The sequence below is a fragment of the Hemitrygon akajei genome, chromosome 7, assembly GCF_048418815.1.
Source record: "Hemitrygon akajei chromosome 7, sHemAka1.3, whole genome shotgun sequence".
Lineage (NCBI taxonomy): Eukaryota > Metazoa > Chordata > Chondrichthyes > Myliobatiformes > Dasyatidae > Hemitrygon > Hemitrygon akajei.
In genome coordinates, this window is record NC_133130.1 from 8,668,338 (window position 1) to 8,694,359 (window position 26,022).

Here is a 26,022-nt window from a genome sequence, read left to right on the forward strand (position 1 = left end):
CTGTACTACTGATACATGGGACATTAGTTTCTCTTCTCAAATTTCAATGTGAATTTGATCTAATTATGATGACTTACCCATTGTAATCTGTAGCCCATATCCTTACGACTGCTTCAAAGGTTTCAAAGGTATATTTAATATCAGAGAAATGTATACAATATACATCATGAAGTACTGTTTCCTTACAACCATGAAAGCAGAGGAGTGCCCACAAAGCATGGATGACAGTTAAACATTAGAACCCCAAAGTCCCCACAGCTCCCCTCCCTCCTGCACGTAATTGGCAGCAAGCCCCTCCCCCACTGGCAAAAAAAGCATCAGCACCCACCACCGATCACTCAAGCATGAGCAAAACAACAGCAAAGGCACAGACTTGCAGTACTCCAAAGACTACTTGTTCACCCGCTATTCAACATACCCCATTCCATGTCACATGTAGCACCTGTCTCAGTTGTGCATCATGTTCTTCCTTGGTGGAGCCCCCAGCCAAAGATGTCATTCGTTTATATGAAGGATATTCACGGGAAGTTATGGACCTGCGGTCTAAATTTGTTCCAACCATGAAGATAGCATATGAAAAGGGATTATTCCCATCACTTCAATATCTAGCCCGATTAAAATTATTTCCCAATGATTTGACTCCACGTGTTTTTCTGGACTCAAAGAGGCACTGGACTATGTTAACTCTATTTTGGTTGTAGCCGAGGTTTGAATTGTTCAAGGTCTGCAGAATAATTGTTATTTCGGAAAGAAGGTAAGTTTTGAAGATTTCTGATTTGCTTAAGATATCCTTTGATCAATCGACCATTCAAAGAAGATGTAAACTTTTTGATGTGAATGATGAATGGCTTTTCCGCAATCTGTTTGGTCTACTGAGTGAATTAACACATCGGACAGGTTGTTCGATTATTTGTTTTTATTCTCCTTTTTTCATTAATTAAGTGAGAGTTTTCATAGTTCATAACGACTTTTTCTTATATATATATAGTCGGGAGTGCTTAGTAGATAGCTTTTTTTCTAAAAACAGGTGTGTAAATTAAATGGAAAATGGTGCTGATTTTTCTTCATTAGAGATTACATAGGCATTTTTCTCTTTGTGTAATTTTATTGTTTTGGCATTTTTGGAGATTGTTTCTGCATTTTCCAGCTGGTTTTTAAGGATTAAGTATAAACACTTATTTTCTCTGAACATTTATGCCGGATATGGGGAAGCAGATGTTGTAGAGAAATACTGCACAGTACAGGCCCTTTGGCCCATGATGTTCTGCTCTCCTCTCAATCTGCTCCATGATCAATCTAATGCTTCCGTCCTGCAGAGAATTCCATTCATCTTTCATTATGAGCCTATCTAGGAGTCTCTCAAATGTCCTTACTGTGTCTGCCTCTATGGCTACCTATGGCAGATCTTTCCATGCACCCACTGGTCTATGACTAAAAAATAACATCTCTGAGATCCCTATACTTTCCTCTAAGCACCATAATATTGTGCCCCCTCGTATTAGCCATTTCTGCTGCAAATCCATTCCATGTTTTAATGATTACTCAGCCTCACCAGTGTCCATTGTTCCAGAACAATAATACTCTGTAAAGCAATGGAAGACATCAAAGTAAATTGATATTTAAATTGCATATATATTAGTTAGAAGCAAGGCATCTAAGTTGGCAGAAGAACCAGTTAACATGACTTGATAGGGTGGTGTGTTGTTTTGTAGTGTCTGGCTTTTTATATTTAGCAAAACATTTTTTCTCCTCTGCAGGGTTTTTCTATTTTAAGGCCGTATGTATTTTTTTTTGTAACTGGGGGGAGGAATTAAGGAAAGCTTTTAAAATCACTATTATAAAATGGGCAGCTTGCAAATTCTCTCTCTTTTTTACTCTATGGGGACGCATTTTGGCTTTTTTTTTGCCGAATTTTGGGCTTTTCTGGGTGGTGGGAGGATTGGGGTTAGTTTTGAGTTATAGGATTAACTGTAGGAATAATTTTAGTTATCTCTTTTGTAATTTTTTCCCATTACGGTGTTCCAGAGCATGACAAAAATAGACAAAAACAGACAAACATGCTCTAGTTCTTTCAGATCATGTGCCTTTAAGCTTAGCTTTTGAATTGAATGATGTTTTTATTGCAAATTTGCCTTGGCGTTTTCCAGAAAATTTATTACGAAGTTCGGACTTTGTCAAGTTTATTGAGACTCAGATAAAAGATTATTTTCTTTTTAATAATATGGGAGATGTGTCGAAATTGATTATATGAGATACACTTAAGCATATTTGTGCGGTCAGATAATTTCCTATTTAGCTAAGCTTAAGAAACAGACAAAAATAGAGTTAGATAAGATTTCCAAACAAATTAAAGACTTGGATAATATTTATGCAATCTTTCCTAACATTGATTTATTCAAACAAAGAGTTGAACTCGAGTCACAACATAAATTATTATTAACTTATCCTATTGAAAGAAATTTGGTTAAATTGAATAGTCTATTTTATGTGTTTGCAGATAACAATAATAAGCTATTAGAATCTCAATTAAAAGCAGCTAGAGCTAAAAGACAAATTTTAAAAATTCATAAGGGAGATGGTAGTTTAGCAAGTAATTATGAAGATAATAAAATTTTTCAAGATTTTTATATTGAACTTTATGAATCTCAGTTTCCAGTTGATTCTTCTAAAATGAATGCCTTTTTACAAAAGATTGATTTTCCTTGAATCTCTGTTGAAGATCAACAAATTCTTGATGCTCCTATTACTGAAAATAAAATTCAGAAAGCTATTTTTTCAATGCAATCTGGTAAAGCTCCTGGACTGGATGGTTATTCTGTAGGATTTTATAAAAAATTTGAAAAACTGCTTTCTTCATATATTTTGGAAATGCTTAAAGATATGCTTAAAGCTCTTATAGATAGCGGGGTCAAGGGATATGGGGAGAGGGCAGGAATGGGGTACTGATTGTGTATGATCAGCCATGATCACAGTGAATGGCGGTGCTGGCAAGAAGGGCTGAATGGCCTACTCCAGCACCTACTGTCTATTAAAGATTCTTTTTTGATAGGAGAGTTACCTCCCATATTTTATGAAGCTTCTATTTATTTAATTCTTTAAAAAAATAGCAACCCTACTGATTGTGCTTCAGATAGATCTATTTCACTATTAAATAGGGATGCTAAATTTTTTTCAAAAGCAATGGCTAATCAGCTGGAGAATATTCTAGCTAAAATTATCTTTCAAGACCAGGCAGATCTTGTAAAGGGCTGTTATTCCTTCTCTAATGTTTGGAGACTGTTGTGTTATATTTTCATCCTTTTCTAAGTCTCCTCAATGTGTCGTCTCTCTCGATGCTGAAAAGGCATTTGACAGAGTTGAATGGAAACACTTATTTAATGTTTTAGAGAAATTTGGCTTTGGTATTAATTTTAATAAGTGGATCAGAATGATACATAAAAGCCCGATTGCTACTGTTATTACTAATAATTGCAGATCTCCTTTTCTTTGGCTTTCGCAGAGTACGAGACAAGGATGTCCATTAAGTCCTTTGTTATTTAATTTGGTGCTGGAACCCTTGGCTATTGCACTTTGTGAAGCTAAAGATATTCATGGAATTCTCATAAATGGGATTGTTCATAAGTTCGCCCTTTATGCTGACGATCTCTTAGTTTATATTTCGAATCCTGAGGAATCCATTCCTAGTTTATTGAAAATATTAAACGATTTTGGAAACGATTTGATACACCAAATCTCCTCAGACTCCCAATGAAATATAGTCACTGTCTTACCTTCTTTATACCTGCATCAATATGTTGGGTCCAGGTTAGGTCCTCAGAGATATTGACACCCAGAAACATGAAGTTGATCTCTCTCTCCTCTTCAGATCCCTCTTTGGTGTGTGTTTTCTCATCCTACCCTTTCTGAAGCCTACACTCAGTTTTTTGGTCTTACTGACATTGGGTGCAAGGTTGTTGCTATGACACCACTCCAGAGGGCATACAAGCTCCAGCTTGTACGCCCTCTTGTCACCATCTGAGATTCTGCCTACAATGGTGATATCATCAGCAAAATTATGGATGGCATTTGAGCTCTGTCTAGCTGCACATTCATGGGTGTAGAGAAAGTAGAGCAGTGGGCAAAGCACACATCGCTGATCGCAGGGGAAAGGACAAGGTGAACTCGAAGCAGTTCAGAATGGTTCCCTATCCAAAAGCAAAGGGAGCACGAGCATGACACACATTTTCTGGCTCAAATGGTCTACCCTCAAGAGTGGTGACTGGCAAAGGATGATCTAACTTGGAAATTGAGACTCACCTTTGTCAGACCACACCCAGATCTAAAAAATTACCGGTGGAACTGCTGTCTAAAAAATACCTGAAGGGCCGGTTCCTTGTGGTCCTGGCCAATAAAGAGAGCAAATATACCCCAGATGTCATAGAACTAGGAGGTAACTTTGTAGCTGTCTCTCACCAGAGACAGCTACAAAGGACTAAGAGGTAACTTTTGAACAGACAAAGTTTGCCCTCTAGCAGATGGCCCTTGGATTTTCCTGACTTCTACAAAAAAGTCAAAAGTGTCCAGCATCTCTGCCATAAAGTCCCAGTCCTTCCCCGTCTCCCTCCTGCACTCCCCCTCCCCCTCCCTCTCTCTCTCCATCCCTCACTCACATACCCTCTCTCTCTCACCTCTCTCCAGGGGTCACTTGTTTGCAATGGACATTTGCAATGAGGTACTTGGATGAGTAGAAAATGTGGGTGAAGATCAGAGTTAGAAGTGGTCATATCTGGGGAATTTACCGCAACACTCTCGCTGGTGTTCTGACATCCAATTATCAAGTCGGATAGCTAAGTTAATTAGTCCATCCAGATCCCGAACAGCTTCATGTTCCGCCAGTTCACCCTTGAGCTTTTAGAACATAGAGCACAACGAGGTGATGAGAAGGTTTATGAGCACTTGGAAAAACATAGTCTGACTTTGGGATGGTCAGCATGGCTTTGTGAGGGGCAGCTCATGTCTCATGAGCCTGAATGAATTCTCTGAGGATGTGACAAAGCACATTGATGAAGGTAGAGCTGTGGCTGTGGTGGACTGTATAAGGCTTCTAGTACAGCGTTTGATAAGGTTCCCTTAGTAGGGTCAATAAGAAAGCTGGGAGGCACGAGATCTACGGGATCTTGGCAACGCAGATGAAAAGAAGGCAGAGGGTTCAAAAGTTCAAAGTGCATCCATTGTCCAAGTTTCTATACCATATACAACCTTAAGATTCATTTTCATTTTTGCAGGTCCACAGGAAAACAAAGAAATACAATAATATCCACAAAGAACGGAACAAAGACTGACTGACGTCCAGTGTGCAAAACGGCGCCGTAACCGCCTTCACTCACCTCAGTGATGGACTGCGGTCTCACTTTCGGGTTCCCTGTAGTTCATGTTCTATGTATTATTTGTTCATTATTTTATTATTGACATGATCTGTCTGCTTTTACACACTGGACTTTCATGAATTCTATGCATTGTGATGCTCTGGGGGAGGGAGCGTGGTCAACAGCCCGCCCTGTATTTCTAATGACCAGCATTGTTTATTGTTTTGTGTTAAAATGTGGTCGAGGGATTACAGTGGGAAGTTCATTCATTTGTAACATTTTAAGTTCAATTAAACAGTTATTGGCTTGTGTATTTGTGGGTCACCCTAACTGTAATTGTAAGACCATAAGACGTCGGAGCTGAATTAGGCCATTCAATCCATCGAGTCTACTCTGCCATTCCATCATGGTTGATCCTGAGTGCCGCTCAACCCCATAAATCTTCCTTCTCGCGATAACTTTTGATGCCCTGACCAATTAGAAAATAATCAATTTTCACTTTAAATGTACCACTGGCCTTGGCCTCCACTGCAGCCTGTGGCAGAACATTCCACAGATTCACTACTCTCTGGCTAAAAAAAAATCCTCCCTGCTTCTGTTCTGAACAGTTGCCTCTCAATTTTGAGACTGTGCCGTCTACTTCTGGACACCCCCACCTAGGAAACATCCTCTCCACATTAACTTTATCTAGTTCTTTCAAGATTCAGCAGGTTTCAATCTGATAACCCCGCATTTCTTCTAAATTCCAGTGAGTACAGGCCCAAAGCTGCCAACTGCTCCTCCTATGTTAACCCCTTCATTCCCAGAATCATCCTTGTGCACCTCCACTGGATTCTCTCCAATGACAACACATCTGTTCTGAGATATGAGCCCCAAAACAGTTGACAATACTCCAAGTGCAGCCTGACTAGTGTCTTATAAAGTCTCAGCACTATCTCCTTGCTTTTATATTCTATTCCCCTCGAAATAAATGCCAACATTGCATTTGCCTTCTTTACCACAGCACAACCTTTGAATTAACCTTCTGGTCGTCTTGAATGAGCACTCCTAAGTCCCTTTGCACATCTGATGTTTGAATTTTCTCCCCATTTAGATAATAGTCCACACTATTGTTCCTTTTACCAAAATGTATTACCATACATTTCCCAATATCGTATTCCATCTGCCACTTTTTGGCTCATTTTTTTGAATTGTCAATGTCCAGCTGCACCACTAGTTACTGAATAAGGCCCCCTTTTATTCCCATGCACTGCCTCCTGCCTGTCAGCATTTCCTCTATCCCCGCAGTATCTGTCCTGTGGTGCCACGGGATTTTATCTTGTTATGCAGCCTCGTGTGGCACCTTATCAGATACCTTCTGAAAATGCAAGGAAATGACATGTGACCAGGGTGTGTGATGGTTCCCTCCCTGGTCTATGAGATGGAGCTGCTCTATCTCTGGGTCATGGTGCCCGGTCTGTTTTAATGTTTATCACAATAAAACTGTTGTTGAGTTTGATGAGTTTCCTTGTCTGTCGATATGGACCAAATGCTTGCCACTGTATTTGTTTTCCTGTGGGGGCCTACAAGAAAATGATTATCAAGGTTGTGTATGATTTACTTACTTTGTTAATAAATTGTAGTTCGAACTTTGAACTTTGAAGCCAGTCCAGGATCCCGATGGTTTAAAGCCGGACCCAGCGCGTTCTCTCACCTGTCTCCTGTCGTCTACTCCAAGGTGCGGTATCTGTATTCATGAGAGCGAAGGTTGCTGAATTGCTAGTTTGTTTAGACCGTTCAAAAGTATGTTTCTCAAAGGGAAAGTACAGGCTGTGATTTGTAGTGATGGTAGTTCACAAGGAGATTATCTAGTAGAATATCTGATAGTATTGTGAGCTGCTTCAGTTTGGTGCTATACAGCACCACACAGTACTGGACTGACTTCACAGCCTGTGGACTTGCTTTCGAGGTCCCATCAGTTCATGTTCTCACTGTGAATTGTGAGCACTTTTCTGAGCTGCCATACATTGGCGATATGAATCGCAACGCCAACTTGCATATATTTTTGTGGTGTTCGCCTGGAGGTCGGTGACCGGTCGTTTTCCACAGGGATCTGTTCTGAGATTCCTGCTCTTTCTGATATTTATAAATGATGGGGCTGAAGAAGTGGCAAACTGTGTTAAAACATTTACAGATGATATGAAGATTGGTGTGTTGTGGATAGAGTAGATGTTTGGCATAAGTTACAACAGGACTTTGATAGGTTGCAGAGCTGGGCTGAACAGTGGCAGATGGAGTTCAACCCAGAAAAATAGGAAGTGTTTGACTTTGGATGGTGGAGGGTTAACGGCCGGATTTTTGGGAGGTTGGATGAACAGAGGGATCTTGTTGTCCACATCTATAAACTTGCTGCCTGAATCAAAAGAGTTGTTAAGGAAGCATATGGTGTGTTGGCCAGTAGCTTGAGTTCAAGAAACTCAAGGTGGTGTTGCAGCTCTATAAAACCCTGGGGAGGTCACACTTGGGGTATTGTGTTCAGCTTTAGTCGTCTCATTGTAGGAAGGATTTGGAAGCTTTAGAGGGTGTGCAGAGGAGATTTACAAGGGTGCTGCCTGGATTACAGAGCATGTCTTATGAGGATAGGCTAATCAAGTTGAGATTTTTCTCTCTGGAGTGAAGGAGGGTGAGAGGTGACTTGAGAGGAGTGTACAAGATGATAAACAGTATAGATGGGGTGAATAACCAGAGCCATTTTTCCAGGGCAGAAATCACTTAACCAAGAAGGCATGATTTTAATGTGATTCACAGAAAGCATAGGGGAGGGGTATCGGAGGTTTTTTTTACACAAAGAGTGGTGGGTGTGTGGAATGTGTCACCAAGGGTGGTAGTAGGGGCAGTTACAATCGGGTGATCTAAGAGACCCTGCGATGGGCAGCAGGATGATAGAAAATTACCGGGTGATGTTGGAGGGCAGGGTTAGATTGATCTTGGAGTAGGTTAAAATGTTTTACCACAGGTGGGCTGTAATATTCTCTGTTACTCACTCTCTGTCAGTGAGAGGGGTCTCTGAGGGAGCTGGATTAACATTCATTGTGATATGGCACTGGAAGTGGGGTTCACTGAGGGAGCTGGATTAACATCAGTGGGGATACAGTAAGTGACACAGGGTGCTAGTTAGCAGGAGTCACTGACAGATAGTGTGAGGGAGCTCAGTTAATGTCAATCAGTGACACAGTACACTGGGGCAGAGAAGTTACTGATGGACATTGTGAGGGTGCTGGATTATCATCAATCGGAATACCATCAGAGACACAGAGTGCTGGAAGAGAGGGGTCACTGAAGGATGGTGTAAGGGTGCTGGTTTAATGTCAGTGGGAATACAGTCTGTGTCACAGGGCACTGGAACGGAGGGGTTAATGACGAATGCTTTATTTTTTAACCTCGTAGACACTGCTGATCCTGTCTTCTGCTTATGATGTGGCTGTCGATATGGAGAGTTCTCTTGCCTGTTCTGTTTACTCTGTGGGCTGTGTCTGGTGATTTGCTGAATTGCGTAATGGAAAAAAAATGCACCGATCTGTCCGTATTTGAGGAGATGATGGTAAGTTGCAGTGAAGCCAAAGCCTCTGTTGGCCACGATTGCAGACAAAGAACACGGTGTGCCCCTGGTCCCAGACATTGACTCTTTATTCCCTCCCATAGATGTTGCCTGACTGACTGAGTTCCTGCAGACCCTCGCCTCCCCAGGTCTTTTCTTCTCTCCTGAACTTTACATTTCCAATTGTCTTCATTTTAGTGCACCCCTCACCTGTGGATCTTCCCCCTTTCTTCACTTTCCTCCATGGTCCACTCTCCTCTCATATCAGATGTCTTCTTCAGCCTTCACCTTTCCCACTTATCACCTCCCAGCTTCCCACTTCACCCACCCTCCCCATCACCCCATCAGCCTCTGGCTTATTCTCCTACTTAGTTTGATTTCTTCCCTGTTCCTTTCACGTCCCCATGAAGTGTCACAGCCTGAAACATCGACTGATTATTCATTCCCATAGATGCTGCCTAGCTGCTGTGATGCTCCATCATTTTGTGAGTTTTGCTCGCGATCCCAGCATCTCAGAATCTCTTGTGTTGTTGGTATTTACTCTCAGGATTACCCTCATTGAACTGGACACTCAATACAAAGGTTGGGACATAATTTTACAGATGTACAGGACATTGGTAAGACCAGACCTGTGTGTTGGAAGCTTGGGATTTAGCTAGGGTGTGTGCAGAAGAAACCATGTTGCCTTGAGCAAAGGTGGCTGAGGGATAACCTTATAGAGGTTTATAATGTTACCAAAGGCATAGGAAGTCCATAAGATAGAGGAGCAGGATTAGGCCATTCAGCCCATCAAGCCTGCTCTGCCATTCCATCATGTCTGATTTATTGTTGCTCTCAACTTCATTTTCCCTCCTTCTCCCTTTGGTGTCCTGACTAATCAAGAAACTATCAGCCTCCACTTCCAATACCATGACTTTGCCTCCATAGCTGCCTGATGGAACAATTTCCACAGATTCAGTACCCTCCAGCGAAAGAGATTCTCACTGATCTCTGTTCTGAAAAGATGTCCTTGTATTCTGAGACTGTGCCCTCTGGACCTGGACTCTGCCAATATTAGAAACTTTCTCTTCACATCCACTCTATCTAGGCTGTTCAATATTTGAAAGGTTTCAAAGAGACAACCCCCCTCCTGCCCCTCATTCTTCTGAAATCCAGCAAGCCTAGATTCACATGCTATCAAACACTCCTCACATAGTAACCACTTTATTCCCAAAATCATTCTCGTCAATCTCCTCTGGACCCAGTCAGTTTTTTCCCAGGATGGGGAAGGTATGAGTCTATAACTTGAGGACATAGGTTGAAGATGGGAAGGATAGGATTTTAAAGAGGACATTGGAGGCAAGGGTTTTTTTCCCTCATAGGTCGTGTTGGAAAACTGTAGGTTTAAGGAACATGTGGACAGGTATCTGGACGAGAATGGTTTAGTAGAATATTCAGTCAAACACACTGACATTTGTACAGGTACATGGCAGGAATGGTTTAGTGGGACATTATATCAAACAATGATAATTGGACAGGTACACAAACAGGAACGGTTTGGTAAGATATTAGGTCAAATACAAGGACATTTGGACAGGTACATGAACAGGAATGGTTTAGACAATATGACATTGAGACATAGGAATTGAATTAGGCCATTTGACCCATCGAGTCTGCTCCACCATTCAATCATGGCTGATCCGTTTCTTTATCGCTCCTCAACCCTATTCCCCAGCCTTCTCTCTGTAACCGTTGATTCCATGGCTTCATGGATTGAAAGAACCAATCAATCTCAACCTTAAATACACCCAACAACCTGGCCTCCACAGCTGCCTGTGGTAGCAGATTCCACAAATTTACCACCCTCTGACTAAAGAAATTGCTCCCTATCTCTATTTTAAATGACACCCCTCTATTCTGAGTCTGTGCGTTCTTGTGCTGGACTCTCTCATCATGGGAAATATCCTTTCCATATCTACTCTGGTTTTGGCCTTTCAACATTTGAAAGGTTTCAATGAGATCCTGCCCTCATCCTTCTGAATTCCAGCGAGTGCAGACCCAAAGTCATCAAACATTCCTCATATGATAACCCTTTCATTCCCGCAATCATCCTTGTGATCCTCCTCTGAATCCGATCCAATGTCAGCACAACTTTTCTTAGTTGAGGAACCCAAAACTGTTCACAATACTCAAGGTGAGGCCTCACAAATGCCTTATTGGACTTATAGACACAGCAACATATCCCTGTTCTTGTATTCTACACCTCTTGAAATGAATACTAACATTGCATTTGCCTTCCTTGCCACCAACTCAACCTGCAAGTTAACCTTCATGTTGCTCTGTACAAGGACTCCCAAGACTCTTTGCGTCTCAGATGTTTGGATTTTCTCCCCGTTTAGAAAATAGTCTGCACATTTATTTCTACTACCAAAGTCCATGACCATGCATTTTCCAACATTATATTTTGGTGGCCACTTTCTTGCCCATTCTCCAAAGCTTTTTCTTTCCACCTTGATATTGTTCACTGGGTTGCTTTCATATTTCAGCTTGTCCCTTCTAATGAGTCTCTTAGTTGCTTTCTGTATGTTTTTAAAAGCTTCCAAATCCTCTGTCTTCCCACGAATTTTTGGTTTATGGTATGCCTTCTTTTTCAGTTCTACATTAGGTTTAATGCCCCTTGTCAGACACGGTTGTACTATTTTGTCATTAGAGTATTTATTTGTCTTTGGAATACATCTATCCTACACCTTCCTTATTTTCCCCAGAAACTCAGGCCATTGCTGCTCTGCTGACACCCCTGCCAGCAGCTCCTTCCAATTTATTTTGGCCAAGTCCTCTCTCATACCACTGTAATTTCCTTTACTCCACTGAAATACTGCTACATCAGACTTTAATTTCTCCCTATCAAATTTCAAGTTGAACTCAATCATATTGTGATCTCTACCTCCCTAATTGCTTCCATTTCATTACATAACATGCAATGCAGTATGCTCAATGACAAACCACCTTAAAAAGCCACCTCGGGGGATTCAACAAACTCACTCCCTTGAGATACATTGCCATTCTGATTTTCCCAATTGACCAGCATGTTAAAATGTTCCATGACTCTCTTAACATTTCAGTGGTTTAGCTAGATATTAGGTCAAGCACAAAGACATTTGGACAGATATATTGGCAGGAATCACTGAGTACAATATTAGATCAAACAGAAGGATCGTTTGACAGGTATATGGCAGGAATGAATTATTGGGATATTTGGTCAAACACAAAGACATTTGGACAAATATATTGGCAGGAATCATTGAGTACAATATTAGATCAAACAGAAGGATAGTTGAAACAGGAACAGTTTAGACCTCATGACCACAAATAAAGGAGCAGAAATAGGCCATTTGGCTCATTGAGTCTGCTCCACCAATTTCATCATGGCTGAACCAATTTTCCTCAAAGCACCATCTCCAGCCTTCTCTCCGTATCCATTCATGCCCTGTCCAGTCAAGAATCTATCAACCTCTGCTTTAAATATATATAAAGACTTGGTCTCCACAGCTGCCTATGGCAAAGAATTCCACATATTAACCACTCTCTGGCTAAAGAGGTTCTTCCTCACCTCTGCTCCAGCACCATGCCTCTCTAATCTGAGGCTGTGTACTCTGGTCTTAGGCTCTCCCGCCAAAGGAAGCATCCTCTCTACAGCCACAATATCAAGGCCATTCATCATTCAATAGATTTCAATGAGATCACCGCTCATTCTTCTGAATTGTAGTGAATACATGCCCAAAGCCATCAGACCTCTTCATATGACAAGCCATTCAAACCTGGAATCACTTTCACAAACTTCCTCTGAACCCTCGCCAGTCTCAGCATATTCTTTCTGAGATAAGGGGTGCAAAACTGCCCACAATACTCCAAGTGAGGCTTTCTAAAATCTCAACATTACATCCTTGCTTTTATATTCTAGTGCTCTTGAAATGAATGCTAACATTGCATTTTCCTTCCTCACCACAAACTCAACCTGCAAATTGACCTTTGGGGGATCCCTGCACATTGATTTTCAAGTCCCCTTGCACCTCCGTTTTTTCATTTCCTCTCCATTTAGAAAACAGTCAGCCCTTTTATTAGCAAACACGAGGAAATCTGCAGATGCTGGAAATTCAAGCAACACATACAAAATGCTGGTGGAACACAGCAGGCCAGGCAGCATCTATAGAGAGAAGCACTGTCGACGTTTCGGGCCGACACCCTCGGTCAGAACCCTTCCATTACTTCGACCAAAGTGCAAGCCCGAACACTTCCCAACATTGTATTCCATCTGCCATTTCTCTGCCCATTCTCCAAATCTGTTGCAGTCCCCTTATTCCCAAAATGCTTGTGGAATGCAACAGGCCAGGCAGCATCTATAGGAAGAAGTACAGTCGATGTTTAGGGCCAAAACCCTTCGTCAGGACTAACTGAAAGAAAAGATAGTAAGAGATTTGAAAGTGGGATGGGACGGGGAAGATCTGAAATGATAGAAGACCAGAGGGGGAGGGGTGAAGCTAAGAACTGGAAAGTTGATTGACAAAAGGGATACACAGCTGGTGAAGGGAAAGGATTATGGGATGGGAGGTGTAGGGAGAAAGAAAGGGGAGGAGAGCACCAAAGGGAGATGGAGAGCAGGCAAGGTGTGATTGTGAGAGGGACAGAGAGAGAAAATGAAAAAAGGGGGAGGGATGGGAAATAAATAAATAAATAAACAGATAGATAGATAGATAGATAGATAAATAAGGGATGCGGTATGAAGGGGAGGGGGGATTAACGGAAGTTAGAAAAATCAATGTTCTTGCCATCAGCTTGGAGGCTACCTAGACAGAATATAAGGTGTTGTTCCTCCAGCCCGAGTGTGGCTTCATCTTGACAGTACAGGAGGCCATGGATAGACATATCAGAATGGGAATGGGACATGGAATTAAAGTGTGTGGCCACTGGGAGATCCTACTTTCTCTGGCGGACAGAGTGTAGGCGTTCAGCATAACGGTCTCCCAGTCTGCGTCGGGTCACCTCACCTGGAGGTGACACTTCACCTGTGAGTCAGCTGGTGTGATATACTGCGTCCGGTGCTCCCAGTGCGGCCTTTTATTAGCCCCACCAGCCCCATTCTTCTGCCTGCTCTACATAACCCTGACTAATCCAGAAGCTTTCAAGTTCCACTTTACATATACCCAATGACCTGGACTCCATAGCTACTATGGCAATGAATTCACCACCTTCTGTCTAAAGAAATTCCTCCTCATCTCTGTTCTAAGAGACATCCACTCCAAGTCCACTCTGTCTAAACCCATCTAGCACCATAGCATGCCCACAACAAATTAACCCTAATCCGTGCATTTTCGGAATGTGGGAGGAAACCGGAACACCCACACGGCCACGGGCAGAATGTTGAAGCTCCTTCCTGGCGGAGTTGGGAATTGAAGCGTAATTGGTGATCGCCATCATGTAAAGCGCTGTACTACTGTACTGCCCACTTTAACTGGTTTCAGATGCAGGGACATAGATTCTGCCTGGCCTGCTGAGTTTCTCCACAGATTTTTTTGTGCTACTGACACATCCAAGCAACTGGTCTCAGCCCGAAACGTCGACTGTACTTCTTCCTATAGATGCTGCCTGGCCTGCTGCGTTCCACCAGCATTTTGTGTGTGTTGCTTGAATTTCCAGCATCTGCAGATTTCCTCATGTTTGCTCCCTTTAGTCCCACTCTTTGCCTGCTGCCAATCAGCCACTGCTGTATCCATGCAAGAATCTTCCCTGTAATATAATAGGCTCGTAACTTGAAAATCAGCCTCATATTTGTCACCTGGTCAAATGCCTTCTGAAAATCCAAAGACACATCATCAACCAGTTCTCCTTTGTCTTGTTTGTTCTTCAAAGAATTCCACCAAATTTGTCAGGCAATGTTTTTCCCTAGAGGAAACCATGTCGACAATGGCCTAATTTATCATGTGCCTCCAAGTATGCTGAGAACGCATCCTTAATAATTGACTCCATCATCTTCGCAACCACTGAGATCAGACTAACTGGCCTATAGTTATCTTTCTTCTGCCTCTACCATTTTGAAGAATGGTGTAACAATTTGGAATTTTCCAATCTTCCAGAACCATCCCAGAAACTAGCGATTGTTGAAAGATCATTACACATGCCTCCATGATCTCTTCCACCAACTCTTTCAGAACCTTAGGTTGTACACCTTCTCGTCCAGGTGACTTATCCATCTTCAGACATAGAAACATAGAAAGCCTACAGCCCACAAAGGCATGCCAAACGTCTTTTTACTATAGAAATTATCTACGGTTACCCAGAGCCCTCTATTTTTCTAAGCTCCATGTACCAATCCAGGAGTCTCTTGCTGACAGCCTATTCAATGCACACACCACCCTCTGCATAAAAAAACTTACCCCTGACATCTCCTCTGTACCTACCTACAAGCACCTTAAAGCTGTTCCCTCTCATTCTAGCCATTTCAGCCCGTTGAGAAAGACTCTGACTTTCCACATGATCAATGCCTCTCATCATCACCACTGTCAGGTCACCTCTCATCCTCCGCCACACAAGGAAAAAAGGCCGAGTTCACTCAACCTATTCTCATAAAGCATGCTTCCCAATCCAGGCAACATACTTGTAAATCTCCTCAGCACCCTTTCTATGGTTTCCACATCCTTCCTGTAGTGAGGCGACCAGAATTGAGCACAGTACTCCAAGTGGAGACTGACCAGGGTCCTATATAGCTGGAAATTCTCCCATTCCCATTGATGATGCAAAGATCATCAACAGAGGTTCAGCAATCTTCTCCCTCATCTCCCACAGTAGCCTGGGGTACATCTCATCCTGTCCCAGTGACTTGTCCAACTTGATGCTTTCCAAAACCTCCAGCACATCCTTTTTCTTAATATCTATAATCTCAAGCTTTTCAGTCCACTGTAAATCATCCCTACAATCACCAAGTTCCTTTTCCGTAGTGAATACTGAAGCGAAGTATTCATTAAGTACCTCTGCTGTCTCCTCTGGTTCCATACACACTTTTCCACTGTCACACTTGATTGGTCCTATTCTCTCATGTCTTTTCCTCTTGCTATTCACATACTTGTAGAATGCCTTGAAGTTTTCCTTAATTCTGTCCGCCAAGGCCTTCTCATGACTGCTTCTGGATCTCCTAATTTCATTCTTAATCTCCTTCTTGCTAGCCTTATAATCTTCAAAATCTCTATCATAACCTAGTTTTTGTACCTTTCATAAGCTTTTCTTATTGACTAGATTTACAATAGCCCTTGTACACCACGGTTCCTGTCCTCTACCATCCTGTCTCTTTGGAATGTAGCTATGTAGAACTCCATGCAAATGTCCCCTGAACGTTTGCAACAATTCTGCCGTATATTTCCCTGACAACATCTGTTTCCAATTTATGTTCCAAGTTCCTGCCTGGTAGCCTCATATTTCCCCTTACTCCACTTAAACTCTCTCCTAACTTGTCTGGTCCTACCCCTCTCCAATGCTATAGTAAAGGAGATAGAATGTGATCACTATCTCTAAAATGTTCTCCCACTGAGAGATCTGACACCTGACCAGATTCATTTCCCAATACCAAATCAAGTACAGCCTCTCCTCTTGTAGGCTTATCTACATATTGTGTCAAGAAACCTTCCTGAACATACCTACCAAACTCCACGCCATCTAAGCACCTTGCTCTGGGGAGATGCCAATCAATATCTGGGAAATTAAAATCTCCCATCATACCAACCCTGTTATTACACCTTTCCAGAATCTGTCTCCCTATCTGCTCCTCGATGTCCCTGTTACTATTGGGTGGTCTATGAAAAACACCCAGTAGAGTTATTGAGTCTTCCTGTTCCCAATCTCCACCCACAGAGACTCAGTAGACAACCCCTCAATGACATATCTTTTGTGTAGCCATGACACTATCTCGGATCAACAGTGCCATGCCCCCACCTCTTTTGCCTCCCTCCCTATCCTTTCTGAAACATATAAAGCCTAGCACTTGAAGTAGCCATTCCTGCCCCTGCACCATCCAAGTCTCTGTAATGGCCACAACTAATAGCTCCAGTTACTAATCCATGCTCTAAGCTCATCCGCTTTGTTCATAATACTCCTTGCAGTGAAATAGACACATCTCAAACCATCGGACTGAATACGTCCCTTCTCCATCACCTGCCTATCTTCCCTCTTGCACTTTCTACAAGTTTTCTCTATTTGTGAGCCAACCGCCTCTTCCTGCATTTCTTCTATTCAGTTCCCACCTCCCAGCAATTCCAGTTTAAACCCTCCCCAACAGCCTTTGCAAACTTCTCCATCACAATATTGGTCCCCCGGGATTCAAGTACAACCCGTCCTTTTTGTACAGGTCACGCCTGCCCCAAAAGAGGTCCCAATGATTCAGAAATCTCAATCTCTGCCCCCTGCTCCAATCCCTCAGCCATGCATTTATCCTCCACCTTATTCTACTCCTATACTCACTGTCATGTGGCACAGGCAGTAATCCTGAGATTACTACCTTTGTGGTCCTGCTTCTCAACTTTATTCCTAACTCCCTGTGGTCTGTTTTCAGGATCTCCTCCCTTTTCCTACCTATGTCATTGGTACCAATATATACCACAACCACTGTCTGTTCTCCTTCCCACTGCAGGATATCGTAGACGCAATCTGAAATATACCGGATCCTGGCACCTTGGAGGCAAACTACCATCCTAGTTTCTTTCTTGTTTCCACAGAATCGTCTGTCTGACTCCCTAACTATAGAGTCCCCTATCACTGCTGCCATCCTCTTCCTTTCCCTACCCTTCTGAGTCACAGGGCCAAACTCTGTGCCAGACGCGTGGCCAATGTTGCTTCCCCCAGGTAGGCCACCCCCCCCCCACCCACCAACAGTACTCAAACAGAATTAATTATTGTTCAGGCTGGACAGCCACAGGGTTACTCTCAAGTATCTGAGTCTTGCCCTTCCCTCTCCTGACTGTTACCCACTTATCTGTCTCCTGAAGCCTTGGTGTGACTACTTGCTATACTATCCATCTATCAGTTCCTTTCAGTTTCCCAAGAACCTTCTCTATAGTTATAGTTATAGTAACTTCACACATTCCATGCCCCCAATATCTGGAATTTCTACCATACTGTTAGTGTCTTACACCGTGAAGACTGATGCAAAATATTTATTCAGTTCGTCCTCTATTACATTGTTCCCCATTACTACCTCTCCAGCATTGTTTTCCAGTGGTCCAATATCCACTCTCATCTCTCTTTCACACTTTATGTGTAAGAATATTGATACTAGTTCCAACACTCTGACATTTGATGGGAACCGTTTAGCGAGGTATTAGGTCAAACAGAAGGACATTTGGACAGCTACACGGATGGGAACTGTTTACACCATAAGACCATGAGATATAGGAGCAGAAGCTGGCCATTCTGCCCATTGAGGCCTCTCTGCCATTCAATCGGGCTGATCTAATTCTTCCAGTCATCCCCACTCCCCACACCCCATACCTTTTGATGCCCTGGCTAATCAAGAACCTCTCTATCTCTGCCTTAAATATATCCAATGACCTGGCCTCCACAGCCGCTCATGGCAACAAATTCTACAGATTTACCACCTTCTGAATGAAGTAACTTCTCCGCATCTCAGTTCTAAAAGGACGTCTTTCAATCTTGAGGTCATGCTCTCTTGTCCTGGAGTCACCTACCATGTGAAATAACTGCTTTATCTAATCCTTTCAGGCCTTTGAATGTTCAGAATTTTCCATTAGATCCCCCCTCATTCTCCTGAACTCCAGGAAATACAGCTCAAAAGCTGCCAGATGTTCCTCATACGGGAACCCTTTCATTACTAGAATCATTCCCGTGAATCTTCTCTGAACCCTCTCCAATGTCATTATATGCTTTCTAAAATAAGGAGCCCAAAACTGCACACAATACTCCAAGTGTGGTCTCACAAGTGCCTTATAGAGCCTCAACATCACGTCCGTGCTCTTATGTTCTATACCTCTAGAAATGAATGTCAATATTGCATTTGCCTTCTTCACAACTGACTCAACCTGGAGGTTAACATTTCAGGTATTTTACACAAGGACTCCCAAGTCCCTTTACATCTCTGCATTTTGAATGCTCCACCCATCTATATAATAGTCTGCCTGTATATTTCTTCCACCAAAGTGCATGACTATATGCTTTCCAACATTGTATTTCAACATTAGTTTAGTGAGATATTAGGTCAAACACAAGGACATTTGGACAGGCACATGGACAGGAATGGTTTTAGTGAGATATTACATCAAACACAAGGACATTTGGACAGGAAGGGTTTAATGAGATATTAGTTCAAATACAAGGACATTTGGACAGGTACACGGACAGGAACAGTTCCATACAATATTACAAGATTAGAAGGAACTTGTTTTGCCAGAGAGTGGTGAATCTGTGGAATTCATTGTCACGGGCATCTGAGGAAGCAAAGTTGTTGTATGTATTTGAGGTGGAAGTTGATAAGTTCTTCATTAGTCAGGGTGTGAAAGTTTATTGGGGAGAAGACTGCTATGTAAAAGAAAAAAAGAGTCTACGCAGTGAACCTTGCAAGGATTCCATTTGTTAAGGTTACCTCTTTTTCCGCAAAGCCCAAGAGCATCATCCCAATTCAAGGCACAATAGTAGCATAGTCGTTAGCATGACGTTATTTCATTTTGGGGTGTTCTGGAGCTCGGAGTTCAATTACTGTACCATTCCATAAGGAGTTTGTAGGTTCTTCCAATGACAGTTATGATTTCCTCCAGGTGCTCTGGTTTCGTCACACATTCCAAAGATGTACTGGTTAGAATGTTAGTTGATTATTATAAATTGTACTATTATTCAGCTAGGGTTAAATAGATGGGAAACGGATTGCTGTGTTTCATGAGCTGAAAGGGCCTATGAGAGGAAGTAGGAATGCAGGGAGCCGAGTCTCTGTACATCTTCCCCCTGAAATGCTGGGTTCTCTCAAGGTCCTCTTATTTCCTCCCACAGTCCAAAGACGTAGTGGTAGGTTAGTTGGTCAGTGTAATAGTTGTACCGTCAGTAGGATAGGGTTAAATTGGGATTGTTGCGGTTTCTGGGTGGTGTGGTCAAATGGCCAGAAGGACCATTCAGTGTTGTTTCTCTAAATAAATAAAAAACACACACTCTCAACAGTTTAGGAACAGCTTCTTCATCTCCGCCATCAGATTTCTGAATGGTCCAAGATCCCGTGAACACTACCTCACTAAATGGCTCTTCTTGACATTATTGATTTATTTTGTATCTATTATTGTAACTTAGTCTATGTTTATGTGTATTGCATGGTATGGTTGCAGCAAATCAACAAATGTCAGTGATCATCAGCCTGATCCTCACCCACTTGTCCTGACCTATTTCCGAGGAGAAGGTCAAACTTACCTTCTGTCCAGTAAAAGGCCACGATATATTGGCCGAGGAAACATTGTTGAACAAAGTCTACCCAAACTAAGTCTTGAGCACTATGGCAATCCCAGACTCAGATAGGAAAGTTAAAAGCTCCACCATCACAAGCCTATACTTCTTGCAATCTCCCTGCTCTAATTTCTGTTGGTCATTGGGGCTTGCAGTACAGCACCAAAAAGGTGATAAGCAGAGAGCTAAAGAACACTACGGCACGGAAACAGACCATTCAGCCCATCTAGTCCATTCCAAAACCATTTGCCTACTTGCACTGGGACCATAGCCCTCCATACCCCTTCCATCCATGTACCTAACCAAACTTTGCAAATGGTTGACATTGAGCTTGCATGCATCACTTGTGCTGGTAGCTTCTTTCCACACTCTTACAACCCTCTGAGAAAAGAAATTTCACCTCATATGCTTCTTAAATGTCTCACCTTTTCAAGCTTAACCCATGACCTCTGGTTGAAGCACCACCCAACCTCAGTACAAAAAGCCTACTTGTATATACACAATCTATAACACTCATAGTGTAGCAAACTCCTATCAAATCTCCTTTAAATCTTCTACATCCTGAAGAATGCTGTCCTAACCCATTTAATCTATCTCAGGTCCACCAGGCGCGACAACATCCTTGTAAATTTACTCTGTACTCTTTCAACCTTGCTTACATCTTTCCTGTAGGCACGTAGGTAACCAAAATTGCTTACAATGCTCCAGATTAGGAGTTCATTATACAAGATTATACGAGTTGAACATAACATTCCATTTCCTGTACTCGGTACATTGAGTTATGAAGGCCAATGTGCCAAAAGCTTTCTTTCCGACCCTATCTACCTCTGACACTATTTTCAATGAAATATGTACCTCTATTCCCACTTCTACCACACTCCACAGTACGCTTCTCTTCTCTGTATAAGACCTTCCCTGGTTGGTCCTACTGAACTGCAACACCTTGCACTTGTTTGCATTAAATTCCACCTGACATTTTCAGCCCATTTTTCCAGCTGATCCAGATCCCTCTGCAAGCGTTGATAGAATTAACTCACTGTCCACTGCACCCCAATCTTTACTTCATCCATAAACGCGCTTATCCAGTTGACCACATTATCATCCAGATCATCAATATAGATGACAGACAACATTTGACCCAGCACCAATCCCTGCGCACACCATGAGCCACTGTCCTCCATTCAGAGAGGCAACCATCTGCTACCAGTCTCTGGCTTCTCCCACAAAACCAATGTCTAATCCAATTTACTACCTCATGCTGAATGCCGAGTCACTGAAGCTTTTTGACCAAACTCATATCCGGGACCTTCGCAAATGTCTTGCTGAAGTGGATGCAGTCAACACCCAGTGCCTCATCACACTGCGTAATGATCTGATCTAGATGAACAGTTTGCAAGAGAAGCTTTTCACTGTATCTACGTATATGTGTCAACCAATTCCGATACACCTCTCACTTAAACTGTGCCCTCACTGCATCATAACAGGTTCCTCTTGTCCATACCAAACACCCCATACAACCATATCCAGAACTTCATTTTATATCACTCCCACCATCGTCACAAGCACACTTTCAGTACCTCCCTCCACCCCACTCCCTACTTTCTGCAGGGATTGCTCTCTAGATGACTCCTTTGTCCAATATCAAGTTTTCTTCCTAAAAGTTTGCTGGAAATGCAATGGGCACTACAGTGTTGAAAGTGATCTTTGTTTTCATTTGTCTGCAGGTATGTATCGATGGCTGCAAAGCAGCTAACCCCAATTAAAAAAGGCAATATAAGATGGAACATTTCCGCCAGGGAAAACCACATGGAAAACGGAAGCAGAAGAAAAAAACGGGGGAGGGAGGATTCGTGAACAATGTAATTGACAAAGACGATTAATATGAAAACTATTTTCGGCAAGATGTTCAAACAGACCAGGCATTGGAAGCGCAGTGGGCAGGGATATAACCTTGACAAGGCACCCAGTTCCTGGAAAGCATAGAGACCAGCCTCCTTGATCGGAACTTAATTATCAAGGATAGCCAGGAAGTCAACCCTTAGCACCAGTGATGGAGCTGAGTGAAAAAGCTAGCTGGGTGTAAAAGATAGGACCTGCCATCAATGTATTAATTGAGCAATTGGTAAACTGAAAAATAAAGTTTTTCTTTGCAAAAGATCACAGTCTTAGCAGTGTCTGCTTACCTCTGTTAGTTCATGACCTTGGTGTGAAACATGACAGCACAAGTAGTGCAGACCACTTGGCCCCTCCAATCCTACCCCCATTCACCAGGCCCATGAATGATCTGTACCATAAGATCACAAGACTATAAGACATTGAAGCAGAAGAAGGCCATTTGGCCCATCAGGTCTGTTCCACCAGTCCATCCTGGTGACTTATTATCCCTCTCAGCTCCATTGTCTTGGCTTCTCCCTGTATCCTTTGACGTCCTGATTGATCATGGATCTATAAAGCTCTGCTTTAAATATACCCACCCCAGTAACCTGACCTCCGCAGCTGTCTGTGGCAATGAATTCCACAGATTCATCACCCTCTGGTGTAATAATTTCCTTACGTCCCCTCAGCCAGGTCTCAACTCCCCTTCTGCGCCAGTGGCCATTTTCCTCTCCTGCAAAATTCAATCACTGAACAACCTATCGCCCAACCTACAGCTGGTACTCAGCGAGAATGATTACTTTCAGGGTATCTCCTATCTTTTCCCATTGTGAAATATGCTCACCGATCTGTATCCAGTGTAGTCACCGATCCATAGAACAGGGTCGACCCATGACGTGCTGATTTAAACCAGACACCTCACTAATCAAATCCCTTCTGGCTGCACAATAGCCCTCTCCCACCCCCGCCGCCCCCCCCCCCCCAATCTCTGCACACCTGTATGACTTCTCTAAGATTCTGTTAAACACCACTATTGTTAATGGGCAAGTCTCTCTCTTATTTCCCACCTCCCTCAATTTAATATCTCCTATCACATTTCATCTCGTTCAGCTCTTTGCCTCTTCCACCTATCACCTCCCAGATTTTCACATCATTCTCTTTCTCCCCTACCCCCACCTGCCAGCTCCTTTTCTCCCCTCTTCCCATACCCTTTTGTTCCGGCTTCTGTCCTCTTCTTTTCCAGTCCTGATGAAGAGTCTCAGTTTGAAACACCGACCGTTCACTTCCATGCCTAGATGCTGCTTCCCTGCTGAGTTCCTCCAGCATCATGTGTGTGGCTTGAAAGTTCTGCAGAACCTTGTCAGTCTCTGCATAACTCACTGACCTATGAACTCAGTGCCCTGACTAAGATGATAAGGGGCATTGAACATGTGGATAGTCAGAGGCTTTTTCCCAGGGCTGAAATGGTTGCCACAAGAGGACACAGGTTTAAGGTGCTGGGGAGTAGGTACAGAGGAGTTGTCAGGGGTAAGTTTTCCACTCAGAGAGTGGTGAGTGCGTGGAATGGGCTGCCAGTAACAGTGGTGGAGGCGGATATTATAAGGTCTTTTAAGAGACTTTTGGATAGGTATATGGAGCTCAGAAAAATAGAGGGCTATTGGTAAGCCCTGTAATTTCTATAGTAGGGACATGTTCTGCACAACTTTGTGGGCGAAAGGGCCTGTATTGTGCTGTAGGTTTTCTATGTTTCTAATAAATACAAGCATGCTTTACCCTTCCTAGCCACCCTAGCAACCTGTGTAAGGAGCGATGGATTGGAACTGTCAGAACCCTCTGTATGGCAACACTGTTAATGGTTCTGGCAGTAACTGTTCACTCTCCCTTTTACATTTTGTCTCAAGAAGTGCCACACCTCACACTTCAATCCATAGTCATACAGACAGAAATGGCCCTTCAACCCAACTGTTCCAGATTTTTTTTTTTGCTTTCCTCCCTTCTTAAAGAATGGAGTGACGTTTGCTATCTTCCAGTCCTCTGGGACCATGCCAGAATCAAGTGATTCTTGAAGGATCATGACCAATGTATCCGTTATCTCTTCAGCAACCTCTCTCAGGACTCTGGGATGTTGTCCATCTAGCCCAGGTAACTTGTCCACCTTAAGACTTTTAAGTTTGCCTCGCACTTTTTCCTTCGTAATAGCAATGGCACTCACTCCTGCTTCCTGACACTCACAGACCTCCAGCACACTGCTAGTGTCTTCCACAGTGAAGTAAAGTAAAAAGTACTCATTAAGTTCATCTGCCACTTCTATGTTTCTGATTACTACCTCACCAGCATCATTTTCCTGTGGTTCAATATCAACTCTCACCTTCCTTTTACTCTTTATATAACTGAAAAAAAAATCTTTTGGTATCCTTCTTTATATTATTGGCTAGTAGGCCCTTACATTTCATCTTTTCCCATCTTATAGCTTTTTAGTTGCCTTTTGTTGGATTTAACTTCCCACTCACTTTTGCTACCTTATATGCCCTTCCCTTGACTTTTCGTAGTCCTTAACTTCATCAGCCATGGTTGACTACCTTAGCCATTTGAGAATTTTTTCCTCTGTGGGACTTATCTATCCTGTGCCTCGTGGACAATTCCCAAAATTTTCAGCCATCACTGCTTTGCCATCGTACACATCAGTATCCTCCTCCAATGCACCTGGGCAAGCTCCTCTCTCTCTCATGCCTCTGTAATTCCCTTTGTTCCATTGTGATACTGATACATGTGACTTATGCTTCTCCCTCTCAAACTGCAGGATGAATTCAATTGTATTATGATCACTGCCTCATAAGGGTTCTTTTATGTTAAACTCCCCAATAAGATCTGGGTTATTACACAACACCATAACGAAGATACCCTTTCCCTGAGTAGACTCATGAACAAGCTGCTTTAAAAAGCCATCTCATAGGCACTCAACATATTCTCCCTCTTGCGATTTGACACCAACCTGATTTTCCCAATCCCCTTGCATATTGAATCCCCCCATTACAATTATGTTGTTACCCTTATTACATGCCTTTTCCAGCTCCCTTTGCAAGCTCAACCCCACATTTTGGTTACTATTGGGAGGCCTGTATATGATCTCCATAATTTTTTTTACCATTGCAATTTCTTAACTCTGCCCACAAAGATTCAACATTCTCTGACTGTATGTCACCTCTTTTTAAAGATGTAATTTTGTCTCTTGCCAACAGAGCCACACTACGGCATGCGTGTTCCTGCCTGTCCTTTTGATACAAAGTATATCCTTTGATGCTAAGCTCCCAACTATGGTCTTCTTTCAGCCATGACTTAGTGATACCCATAGTGTCATACTGACCAATCCCTAATTGCACCACGAGTTTGTCCACCTTATTTCGATTACTATGCATATTTAAATACAGCACCTTCAGTCCTGCATTCTTTGCCCTTTTGAATTTTGCCTCTGTGGTACAATTTAACTCTTTGTTCTGTTTGCACTTGTACCCAATCATTGGCTTGTCCTTCCTTACGTTCATGTTACACGCATCATCTACTTGTAAACCTGTTGGCTCATCCTCAGCTCCATCATCCTGGTTCCCATCACCCTGCCATATTATATTAAACCATATTTTATTAACGTGCTGGTGCGTGGCCAAGTGGTTAAACCATTGGTCTAGTGATCTGAAGGTCGCTAGTTCGAGCCTCAGCTGAGGCAGCGTGTTGTGTCCTTGATCAAGGCACTGAACCACACATTGCTCT

At 42.6% G+C, this 26,022-nt stretch overlaps 1 long non-coding RNA gene across 1 annotated transcript; it reads left to right on the forward strand.

The window, feature by feature from the left end:
• The first annotated feature begins 348 nt into the window (after window positions 1-348).
• On the forward strand, window positions 349-22,527 carry LOC140730202 (uncharacterized). Its single transcript, XR_012099525.1, has 4 exons — window positions 349-754; window positions 5,265-7,062; window positions 8,772-8,925; window positions 22,107-22,527. It is a non-coding gene; the product is annotated as an uncharacterized lncRNA (long non-coding RNA).
• The last annotated feature ends 3,495 nt before the right edge of the window (window positions 22,528-26,022 follow it).